This window comes from Ictalurus furcatus, chromosome 6 (assembly GCF_023375685.1).
Source record: "Ictalurus furcatus strain D&B chromosome 6, Billie_1.0, whole genome shotgun sequence".
In the NCBI taxonomy this organism is placed as follows: Eukaryota; Metazoa; Chordata; class Actinopteri; order Siluriformes; family Ictaluridae; genus Ictalurus; species Ictalurus furcatus.
In genome coordinates, this window is record NC_071260.1 from 5,668,470 (window position 1) to 5,682,002 (window position 13,533).

Here is a 13,533-nt window from a genome sequence, read left to right on the forward strand (position 1 = left end):
AACTTATGATACTATGATGTCTTTCACATGTTTATGACTCAATATGAGATGTGTCACTGGTTTATGACTTAATATGATATGTTTCACTTGATTATGACTTAATATGATTCTTTGACATGTTTATAACTTAATATGATACTATGATGTCTTTCACATGTTTATGACTTAATATGAGATGGTTCACTTGTTTATGACTCAATATGAGATGTTTGACTTGTTTATGAATTAATATGATACTATGATGCATTTCACATGTTGATGACTCAATATGAGATGTTTGACTTGTTTGTGAATTAATATGATTCTTTGACATGTTTATAACTTATGGTACTATTATTATTATTATTATTATTATTATTATTATTATACATACATTACATCCAGCAGTAAAGATAATAACAAGATCATACACAATAGAAAACTCGTGGATTAAAAACTTAGCCACTGACTCACGTCAAGAGTGGGTGATTTGTATACAGGGCCATCTGAATAATTTGATTGTGCTGATGGCGTGCACGGCAGTATTTTCTGTTTTTTACGCTTCTTAGACGAGTTGGTTATAGGTGAAGTCGATTTGGTTTTGAAAGAGTTAATTGCGTGTATGACATAATGGTTTGGCACCGTTGAGTATGGTATGTTTAATGTAGCAAAAGCCTCCAGAAATTTGAGCCAGGTCTTCGGGCATCAGAAATCTTTTGCGGAGCCGTGATGCCTTTAACTAAATCTAGCATGTGTGAACCAGGAATAGTTCTACCGTTAAACACAAACTCCCCCGAATCGTCCCAAGATGTGACATCTTTCATTTTAGACATTTTATCTAAAATGTAGTGAGTGTTTTTTACACTCCTCTGCAGAACATTCTTCAAAGTATCAGCCACTACGTTATCTAAATCGTCGTGGGGGTTTACGTCGGGCGGTGCAGACGGCTTTTCTTTTTCAGGACGCTCAGTCTGCATGGGTGTTAGTGTTAATGTGCTGTTTTCACGGTCCCCTTGTCTAGCGATGGTTAAAAAGCGCTGTAAAACACTTGTGTACAGTTTCGCTTTTTCATAACTGTCCAAGTCAGATCGGTGCAAAATATTTCTTATAGCTATGTCCAAATCGTTCTCCACAATTTGCTGTATAGAATCGCGGTTTGTTCTGGTCTTTAGTTTATCCAACTGGTGCTGCGGGACTAAAAACATTTTCTCTGCATACTCCATTTCCTCTGTTATCTAGAAGCAATCAGGCTGGAGATGAAAGGAATAGCCACGCTTAAGAGTGGTAGAAGAAAGCCCCCCTGTTGATTTATTACACGTCTCTTTCTTTTAACACCAACCGTCTTATCCGCTACAAATTTGATTACGCTTTTCCTTTTTGTCAGTTTCTGGTATTGTTGTGATGTGAGAGGTATATTACCGTAGAGAACAAGCTACTTCACGCAGTGTCGCAATGAGTTCGTCTGTGGCAGTTTGTAAAATAATCCGACTTTGTTTGGGTGTTGCTTTTAATAATATTTTTAAAAGCGGTAGGTTTCTACAATGTCTGGCAGACATTTTGCTATCTTCTTTTCTGGAGATATACCACAGGGTGTGGTGCAAGTAAATCTGTTCTGAGCCGATAGTGTTCGGATGTTTTTGTTTTATAATCAATCAGCAGATACCCGAAAGGTTTGCTGGTTTCGTCTTGATAACACTCCATTAAAAATTTTGTTGGGGGGGGGGGGGGGGGAGGGGGTGTTGTGCTGTGACATTCTGTGTGCAGGTCCGAACTCCTTTCCAGATTTTCCAGCCTGCCCTAGCCTGCCTTGCTCCCGCCCCCTTAATGACCTCACTGATTGGCGGCCATTTTTAAGGAAGAAGACGGAGCGAGAACATATGGGATGTTGGAGGTGTTTGGCGTGTTGTTAGGTGATTACTTTATTTGTGTGCATGCCCTTGTGGTTAACTCTGTATTTTGACTGCTGTTCTGGTTTTGACTCTGAGTTTGGTGATCCCTAAATCTGTTTTGTATTCTCTTCACGTGTGTGTGTGTGTGTGTGTGTGTGTGTGTGTGTGTGTGTGTGTGTGTATATATAATGTGTGTGTGTGTGTGTGTGTGTGTATAATGTGTGTGTGTATGTATGTATGTATATATGTGTATGTATGTATGTATGTATGTATGTATGTATGTGTTCAATTGGTTCAGTGGCTGTAGGGGTTGGATGCCATTTATTTTTGGAGAGGGTTCCTTTTGCCTCTGTTTCTTTGCTTAGGTAGTTAGCTAAGAATATTTGTATTTTCTTTTCTTTCCTTTTAAGTAAGCTAGCTACCTAATCATAGTTCTTTTGTTTATTATTTTGGCCTTGGGCCACCCTGAAGATATGCCTGTTCTGGTTAGTTTGTATAGTTATATGTATATATTGTGTGATATAATACACCACAACCTTTTTGAACCACCTTGTTTTGTTGTTATTCCTGGCTCCCTCACTTACCTTTTAAAGCTCAATCAACTTAAATCTTGAGCTGGTTACTCTGTGCGGCCCAACCTAGACTGGGCTGTAACAGAGATTTGGGGACTCATCTGGGATTGATTCTTTATTTATTTGTGTTTTGTGTGATGAGTCAGGTTGTGTTGGTGTATTGTGCCCTTTGTAATATGACTTTTGACTTGATTATGTTTATGTTGTGTCCTTCATTAGAGGACTTTGATATGTGTAGGAAGGATGATCTACTCCTTATTGGAGACTTTTTTCATGTGTCACTTCCCCGTATGGCTAGAAAAAAGGTAGTTAAAGAAGTGTTGTATGAGGCACTTGTGGCTCAACAAATCCTCACTTCCGTGCGTCGCCACACAGCCTACCCAGCCTCTTCTGGTTACTGGCAGGGCGGAGGCCGTGACTGAGCCGGAGGATAAGGTTGTGGTAGGTCGTGAGCAGCCTGAGGCCGGTGCAGAGGACCCCGGTTGGCAACTAGCACTAAAAGAGCTCGAGTTGGAGACTAAATGGCAAGAGTACCAGACGCAGCTACTGCGAGTTCAGGAGCGGGAGCTGGACACTGATGGGAGAAAGTTCGATCTGGCAGCTCAGCAGCGAAAGCCGGTGCCACGGAAGCTTAACTCCCCGAGAGCAACCTCCCTGTATCCCGTTGATGCAGAGCACTCCAGCCCGCAGCTGACTCCAGTGCCGTCCTCATCGGTGAGTCCACCTATCTTTGATGTTAGCCGACACATTGGGTTAGTGCCTGTATTTAGAGAAGATGAAGTGGAGGCTTATTTTGCTGTGTTCAAGAGAATAGCCATGACATTAAGTTGGCCAAAAAGTTTATGGACATTGTTATTACAGTGTAAGCTATCTGGTAAAGTACAAGAAGCATGTTCTGCCCTAACCTTAGAACAGAGTTTAGAGTATGATACTGTTAAGGCTACGGTTCTCAGAGAATATGAGCAGGTGCCAGAAGCTTACCGGCAAAATTTTAGGAACACTGTTAAATCCGTGCAACAAACATATGTGGAATTCGCCCATGAGAAAGCCATTCTGTGTGATAAATGGTGTTCAGCTAGTGGCGTGAGGAATTTTGATCAGGTTAGGGAACTGATATTGTTTGAGGAATTTAAGTCATGTTTGCCAGAATCACTGGTGGTACATTTAAACGAGCAGAGAATTGATACTGTCGAAAGCTGCTATTTTTGCAGATGAGTTTGTCTTGACCATAAAGTTGTGTTCCGTCCTCCTTCGTCTCGGAAAGATGCGTCAGCACGTTTGTCAAAGCCTGCGAGTAAAACCTGTATCTTTTCTAAACCCTCAGCTGGGTCTTATGAATGTTTTCATTTTCATGAGCCGGGTCACATCATTGCAAATTGCCCAGTACTAAAGCGAAAGCAAGCGAGGCAACAAACTGAGGTTAAAAAGGTTAATGCAGCCATAGCTTCACAGAACGTTTCTGAAGGTCCTTGTGAAATTGAGCCATAATTTCAACCTTTCGTATCTTCAGGATATGTGTCCTTGGGTCCTAACGAGGTGAAGAAGCTTGTACGTGTGCTGAGAGACACTGGGGCTGCTCACTCGTTTGTGCTAGAAAAGGTGTTACCCTTCTCTGACGCTTCGTATGCAGGCAGTGACGTGTTAATCCAAGGCATTGATCTGGCTGTGATTCGTGCACCCCTGCACATGGTATGTTTGGAAACCGAGGGTTTCTCAGGTATGGTGAAAGTGGCTGTTCGTCCAGCTTTGCCCGTTAGTGGTGTTTCGTTCATTCTAGGAAATGATACAGCTGGAAATAAAATCTTTCCCTTACCTGAAGTAGTTTCAGAACCTGAGTATGTTAGTATTCAGCCTGGTGACCAACAATCTTCTGTGTTCCCTGTTTGTGTGTTACCACGGGTCCAACAAAAGAACTTGGATGAATGTGAATTTGGAAAAGGAGTTGTCTCCTATCTGGGTAAACGGGTAGTTCAAGGGGTGGCTACACCATGAACTGCCAAAATTGAGGCGATCTGCATGTTCCCTGATCGCTGATACTGTCACAAGCTTGATGTCATTGAGGGGTTGTTTTGTTGTTTTTTTTTGGTTGTTTTTGTTGTTGTGAATCCTTTCAGGTTCACACTTAGGTGTTACAACCCACTATCTTGGGGGGGTGGGGGGGGGGGTTTGTGCTGTGACATTCTGTGTGCAGGTCTGAACTCCCTTCCAGACTTTCCAGCCTGCCTTGCTCCTGCCCCTTAATGACCTCACTGATTGGCAGCCATTAAGGAGGAAGATGGAGTGAGAGTGTGTGGGATGTTGGAGGTGTTTGGTGTGTTAGGAGATTGCTTTATTTGTGTGCTTGCCCTTGTGGCTAATTCTGTATTTTGACTGCTGTTCTGGTTTTGACTTTTGCTTGGTTTTGACTCTGAGTTTGGTTATCCCTAAATCTGTCTTTTATTGTCTTCGTGTGTGTGTATGTTCAATTGGTTCACTGGCTGTAGGGGTGTGGCTGCCATTTATTTTGGGAGAGGGTTCCTTTTGTCTCTGTTTCTTTGCTTAGGTAGTTAGCTGAGAATATTTGTATTTTCTTTTCTTTCCTTTTAGGTAAGCTAGCTACCTAATCATAGTTCTTTTGTTTATTATTTTGGCCTTGGCCCACCCTGAAGATACACCTGTTCTGGTTAGTTGGTATAGTTATATGTATATATTGTGTGATATAATACACCACAACCTTTTTGAACCACCTTGTTTTGTTGTTATTCCTGGTTCCCTCACTTACAATTTAAAGATCAATCAACTTAAATCCTGAGCTGGTTACTCTGTGCGGCCCAACCTAGACTGGGCTGTAACACTACATTTTCAACAATTCATCATACAGCGGTTGCCAACAATCATAAATATACACAATATTTTTGATTTTTTTTAGAAATCAACTGTACAGCATTTTGCAACAACATTTTTACAAAATATGACACTCCCAAGTTTGAAGGGCCGCTTATCACACCTGAAAATGGGTGTTGTAATCTGAAATCAAAACCATCTGTGTCTTGCACACCCCTATGTCCAAAAAGATTGTCAGAAGCCATATGGGAGTGTTGTAAAATGAGGGAGCAGCACGCGTTTGTTGTACGACACCTTAAACTTTTTAACGACTGACCTATTGTGTAGTGTGAAATGTTTATGTACAATGGTGTCTGTGTATGCCAGTATATGATGACTATTATCTGCCCCACGACGTAGTGGTCAACAAGTCTAATCTAATGGCTTTTGAATTTACAGCGTTGAGTGTGATGCCTTTGGCTTTCATGCAAACCTTACCCTTCGCAGTGCGGTAACCGTATGTTTTTGGCCCGCCTGAACAAAATTCGATAATATGATCACCTTCTCCAACCTCATCAGTTAAATTACCGAGATAGGGCCCCAGCGGAGGTTCCCAGTCTCCCTCTCTAGATGTAAAGATCACACTCTGTCACTGTACAATAACCGGTCAGTCAATTTTGTCCATCAACTCCTACAGCTCTACACGTGCATGAGCTGTTGTAAAATCCCCAGAAAGATGTTGATGTCGTGAGTCTGACCCCCTTTCCCATCCGCATAACACCACTGAATTAGCGCCACGCTGTCTGACATGAAGGAAAAGTGTTTAACGTCGTAACCGTTGCCGAATATATGTTGTGTAAACTGTTCCGGGTCCGAAGTTAATTCTGTACATGGCAAGTTTTCACGCATCGAGAAACGACCCCAAAGTGAGTTCAACAGAAGTTTGTTAATAGAAAGCCATGCTGACTTATTTTATCAACATCCATCTTAATCCCCTTTTTCTCAAAATAATCTGAGATGTAGGATTCCTTGTCTGTGTCTGTCAAAACATGTGTGGGGAACCCCCTGGCCTCTTGTTTGTATTGTAAAAATGTTTTAACATAGTCCCAAAACAAAGTTTCTGACCATTGTGGAAAATGCCAGACCTCGTCCGCTTTCATTACAACATAACCCTCTTCCACACCTTTCAACAGCTCGATGCTGACCCAACAAACTGAAATAGCTTTCCTCATCAGTATGGCCATACGGGTCTGTCTGATTTTGCTGTTCGGTGCATGTACGACAGAGTGGAAATATAAGCTTACCACCTATACTACTATAGGGAAGGATGGGGTGACGCAGTTTACGTGGTGGCAGTACTGTTGCCTTGACAAACCCATAATAATTTTCAAGAGGTTCAAAATCCTTAAATTATTTGTGGATGTCCTATGGGGTAGCATTTTTTGGCCTGGCAAAAGGGGTACAACCTTGTAAAGTCGACATATCGTATTTTTTCACTATTGTCAGCATTATGATACAATTTGTACGCATTAGTACAACCACCAAATAGTGCGTTGTGCGGTTTCAATCTTTCAGGATGTGTGTAAGTGGACATAAATGCCATTACAGCGACATCGGTCTGTTTAGCATTATTCCAATCACACTCCCACATCACCTCAACATTGAGACAATATGCTTTTTCCAATATTTTGACCTTGTCAAATTGTCTTCTGAGCAAACCGTAGGGCACTTTTGATAACGGATGTAAATGGCTGGGGTTATAACGACACTCATGTCCGTGAAACATGCATCCGTTGAATTCGAAAGCATATTTGACACCATCCTTTTTCATAATAACCATCGAGATGGTATTTTCCAATCACCATCTCGCCGTGGTTTGAGTGCTGAATGTTTATTACTCGTGGTGTTTTTGACATATTCAAGCCATTCAATGGAAACGGTTGAGTATGTCTTGTTCTGATTTGTGTATGCGTTGTTATGGGTCAGAGCTAGGGTGTCTTTTGGTAGGTAGTTGGTTTTATACACGGCCATGCAGCACGTGGTTAAAGTGGTGTATCTGAATGGGTCGAGTTTGCTACACTGTATGAATTTGTGACTGTACTTCATGCATGCCTCACGGAGCAAAACGACATAGTTCTTGCCATACAGGGCGAGCTCTCTTTTTTTTTTTTTTTTTTTTTTTTTTTTTTTTTAAAAATCAAACACCTTACCCGATACCATAACATACCACTCATCAAACAGAGCCCTCTCTTTGTCAGACATTGTCTCATAACCGTAGAAATGCTTGTCCGGGTATGGGCCTAGGTAGCCTTCGTTTTCTATTCTATTGAACAGGTGTGGAAAATGACCTTTCTCAGCACAGGTTAGATGAATGAGTAGCTATCCATGAAACGTTGCTTGAATGTCTTGTCATACATTAAAATGATCCGACAGCCTTACATAGTAATTTGGAGTGTTAGCCCTGCTTTTGCAATATATTCCAAAAGTATAAAGTTGTCAAACCCAGAAGAATTGTGTGCAACCCATGTGAAATTCTGATAATGAGGCTGTCTAAACTTTTTAACAAGTCGATCTATACAGTCTGTACCAGCGGCTGTGAACTCTTCCCCGTTAAACGTAATCGCGCATATGAAATTTGCAACATGTTTACTGTCTGTGTGTTGTGTCTCAATCATAATATATGTATTTGTCGCTAGGTGGTTCCAATTTTATCAGTTGTATAAAACATTGGTGTACGCTGTCATTAACCAATTCAGCGTTACAATAGATACAGTGCTCTCCAGGGCACATGTGTGTTTTTTTTTTTTTTTGGGAGTGGTTCAATTGACGTGATATCGCCTATTACATTTCTGACAGTATTTAGTGACATCACGCTGAGCGTACTGTTGTCCTGTTTGCATTTGTTTATGCGCTTTATAACAGTAGGCTGATCTGCAGTACCGCAAACAATCGTGACATTGCCTCGTTTTGCCAGCGTATTTATGACAATCAGGCACATTACAAACATCGCAACTGTATTTGCACCTATGGTCTCTACGGCTTGTAAAACCATGGTAACAGTAGTTGCACACGTATGGTGTACCAATGAATGCTTTTAGGTTCTTAATCAGGAAATAATGTTCGTTGTGTAGATACAAGAACACGGTCTTATTATGAGGCTCGTCATTGGCTGTAAAGTGTTCCAACAGACCAGAGCATGTTCTGTGGAACACAACTATTTTAATGTGTAATATTCGTTCAAACCGTGTGATGTCATTAAACCCTATCTTTTGCTGTACCGAATACCCTATAGTTTTCTGTAGAGACTCGGCTATCGGCTCTAGATCAGTACATTTCGTTTGTGGATGTAGAAAATGGTCCAGACAGATCGCAAAACACAGATTGTTAGATATGTTGGGGCAAAACAGATTGATTCTGTTTCTGGCGATTACTTCGTTATGAGCTAAATCGCGTATCTTTCGATAAGCACCACAGTGTTTATCACGAGCTATGGACACATTTCGATCCAGACAGTCATCAGCCCGCACGTCAGAATTGCTCTGCATAATGTTCTCAAACTGATTTGCGAATATGTGCAAATTTGTAATTATCAGGTGACAAGACAGCGTTAACATCAGAGGGTAGACTAGGGCCTTTCAAGGTAATGTTGATTAAACCCCCATCACCGGCCAGTAGTCTGGAAAAGGACACTACTTCAGACATATCATGCAGAAATAGTGTATGCAGCCAAGTCTGGACACCATATCTCCAAACCATTAAATCTGAGTCTCAGTACCACCGTATAACCACCAACATCCCCACCCTCTCTTACAATAGACTCGATAACGGATTCAGATAACCCAAAATTTGGCCTCGAAGGACTAAACGATCGACGATTGTCTGTCTGAACCCTTCCCCACCTGCTGTGAATTTGAATTGAGGACTGACGAATTTGGCATTGATTCTGTTTGAACCTCAGCCATCGATCTAACAGTGTTTTAATAATCCGACCAACGTATCAGTGGTAGACTCAGATCTATCCAGATCCTCCATTGTTGGAATTAAATACTGTAATGTCTGTGTTACCATGCTGTTCAAAGGAACACAAACCGTCGTCGTCGCATTTTCTAAATTTAATTACTGCTCCCTGATTACAAGGGTTTTCACCACACCGCTTTGACATTTTTACAGATTTTTAAATTGAACCAAAACTAGTAAAAAAAACAAAAAAAAACCCACACAGTAAAACAGATATGAACCAGCAAATAAACACACACACAGATGTATTAAAAATGTATTGTACAACTCACCCGAGCTTCTTGTTTTTAACTAATTACACAAGCTGTTTTAACAACTCCATTGTCAAATAATGGTCGTGGCCAACACGGCGAATCTCCCCAGCAAGGAGCCTCTGGGTTGCTATAATGTGTTTATGCGTGATGGTGTGCCTTTGTAATGTATCTGCCACAGATTGATTATAAAAATGTTGTTTCTTTTCAATGTTGTTCTGCAACGCCAGCAAAACTCTTTTCACCCGAGCAATAGGATCCTCGATGGCCTTGAAGCGGTTCGTATCAGTTCAAACAAGTCTCTGTTGTCTATAATAGCCAGCGACTCGCAACCATAAGCTTCTTGATTTGAAGGTAGATCCTTAGAATCGTCCTCTCCTGCAGTCAGACAATTGCTGGCACGCGTTTCTCCAGGAGCCGGGGAAAATGCACAAGCTTTCCATGATTCTAACAACTCGTGATTCTAGCTCAAACCAGAGTCTATAGCGTGCGGTTCAGCGACAGGCCGTTCAGTCACAACTGACGCTGGGGGGGGAGTCAACATGACTTAGGATATCAGTATGAATTAGGATGAAACACTTTTTTATATATATATAATATATATATAATATAAAAAATATATATAAAAATATATATAAAAAATATATATATATAAAAATATATATATAAAATATATATATATATATATATATATATATATATATATATATATATATATATAAATATATATAAATACATATATAAAAATAAATATATATATATAAATACATATATATAAATACATATATATAAATACATATATATATAAAAATAAATATATATATATAAATACAAATACATATATATAAAAATATATATATAAAAATATATATATAAAAATATATATATAAAAATATATATATAAAAATATATATATATAAAATTATATATAATATATAAAAATATATATATAAAAATATATATTTATATATATTATATATAAATATATATATATATTATATATAAATATATATATATAAAAATATAAATATATATAAATATATATATAAATATATATATAAATATATATATAAATATATATATAAAAAATATATATATACATATATAAAAATTTATATATATAAAATTTATATATAAAATATATATATATATATATATATATAAAAATATATATATATATATATATATATATATATATATATATATATATATATATATATATATATATATATATATATATATATATAATGTATGATATTTTTATATTTTTAATATAAGTACATACCGTCTATCGATCCTGGGGGGGATCTTGATCGTTTGCGTTTAGGAGTTGTAGACGTCACGATGCCTGCACTATGGACCTGAGCGACTGTTTCCCGCTTGGCCTTTCCAGAGTTTGTTGGCATATGACGTTCAGTGGAACCCGCAACACTATTTTTGAAATCTGGAGCGCCAATCTTGTTTACAAGATTTGACGATCCATGTATAGTAAACAAACGAACACAAAAACATAAGAAAACAGCATAAAACACATTTAAACATAACCAGCCAAATATCTAATTATTACATCGCTTACCCAACACAGGGTTATCCAACCTGACTCGCGGGGCCATACCGTGTATGTTCGGACCTTTGTGTAAAATAAAAAGTATCATTCTACACGTACACAGGAACGAATACTTATAAATAATGACAAATGTACCTACCACTTGCCTTGTTCGGAAATTTGATTACGTCTACGATGTCCGGAATAGACACAATGTCAGCATCACCTGTAGCATTAGATACCTGTTTATCCATTACAGTAAATCCCATAAATTCATTTATAAATAAAACATTCATCATAATAATAATAATAATAATAATAACAACACACTGTTACGATAGACAGCCATCTCCTCTTTAAAGTATTAATAATAAATAAATATAAAACTTTAGCGGTGAGGTAAAATGAAGCCGCCGGTTCGTCTAAAATTACACAGCGCAGTTACACAGCCGATACTTAGAGACTTCTGCGTAACTGAACCTTATAAATACCTTTAAACATAAAGCACACGTATTGTAGGATGTCATAAAGCCATTAACACCCCCCCAGACACTAACTCATTATCATAAACAAGTTGATAGGATTACACCATGACCCCCCTGGTCTCCCCCACAAAACTCTTGGTCGGGAAAAACACAATGGGCCACACATTATTTTATGCCTACAAACCGTCATTCAGGAAAAACACAAAGATCATAAATTAGCACACTACTTCGATTGACATTTTGGCAGAAAGCACTGTCTGCCTATGAAACGTGTATGGGTGTGTGGAGGGGGGAGAGAGAGAGAGAGAGAGAGAGAGAGGTGTGTCTGAAACACATATGTATGGGTGGGGTTTAGAGAGAGAGAGAGTGAGTTGTGATTCGGTTTTCATATCATTACTGCTTTAACCCAGCGAACGGAAGACATCTCGGGAAAAACTTGTCTCCTAGTTTAAAACATTACGGCAATTCTTTTAGCCAGCACTTTAACATTTTTACCTCATAAGGATCTTTGTTTAGAAGTCATGTAATACGCGCGATTCTTTTTAAACAGCTCTTTTAACCATTTTTACATCCTAAAGGTTTGATGTGGGGTTTTTTTTTTGGGGGGGGGGGGGGGGGGAAGTCAAGTAATACGGATTTCTTTTTAAACAACTCTTTTAATCTTCTTAGTTCCTAAAGGTTTGTTTTAAAAGGTATATAATACACATGATTCTTTTAAACAGATTCTTTTTTAAAAAAACGCTTTACCTGTAACAGATCGGGACTGGAGGCGGATGCAGGTGCAGATCAAAGTCTTTATTAGACACGTAACTCACAATCAAAGAAAACGCGGTCTTCACCGGAAAACGAGAAACTGGAATCATGGCATAAAATAAGATCATTCAAGGCATGGAAACAAACGATACAAACAATACTACCTATACAAACTATAATACTGAGTGAAGGGCTCAGTAACCAAGGCATTTAAATAGAAAACCTAATCACCCCAAAACATGGACACCTGGGGCAAATTAAAGTCACTTCACAAAATGCTGAGCAGGAAGCGAGCAAACCAAAATAATGTCACGTGACTCGTCAGGAGCCGAGCCACTGTGCCCTCTATTGGTCGTAGCGTAACAGAACCCCCCTCCAACGGGGGACCTGGGTCCCTGTGCGAGCTGTCTCTCGCTGCCACGGAAAACGAGGCAGCCTCCCTCGGGCAGCAGGTGGCCGGAGCAACACCCCCACCGGGGTTGAAAGTTGGGGCACTGCCCCCTGCGGCACTGGAACTAGAACGTCCCCAGCGGGACTGGAGGGCTGGGCGGCGTCCCTGGAGGGCTGGGCGGCGTCGCCGGCGGGGCTGGAGGGCTGGGCGGCCTCCCCGGCGGGGCTGGAGGGCTGGGCGGCTTCCTCGGGCTGTGCAGGGCACCGGCCGGCCTCCTCGGCTGTGCAGGGCAGCGGGACGGCCTCCTCGGGTGGGCTGGACAGCGGGACGGCCTCCTCGGCTGTGCAGGGCAACGGGACGGCCTCCTCGGCTGGGCTGGACAGCGGGACGGCTTCCTCGGCTCTGCAGGGCAGCGGGACGACCTCCTCGGCTGGGCTGGACAGCAGGATAACTTTCTCGGCTGTCGGGAGCTCCACAGCTGAGACCTCCCCGTAGGCCTCAGGCTGGAGCTCTGCTGTCTTCGTTGCCCCCCCCCCAAAAAATTTCTGGGACAGCCTTCACCTCTGGACTGCGCGGCGTGGTGAAATTCCCCTGCAGTGGGAAGCCCCAGATGTTCCGGCCGCTTTGCTGGCTGCGTTGCACTGCGTGGTTCTCCGGTGGTGGGGATGGGGTCAAGGGCGCGGGGGGCGACGTGGCGCATAGCTCAGCTTGCAGCCGTCTCTGCTCTGCTACCATGCGCTTGAGCCGAGCAAGTTCCTCGCTGAGCTGTTGGTTGAGCTCCCGGAACGATGCGGATGGTGGCATGGCGCATGGACCGGCTCGCTGCAGCAGCTTTTGTTGCGTGATCT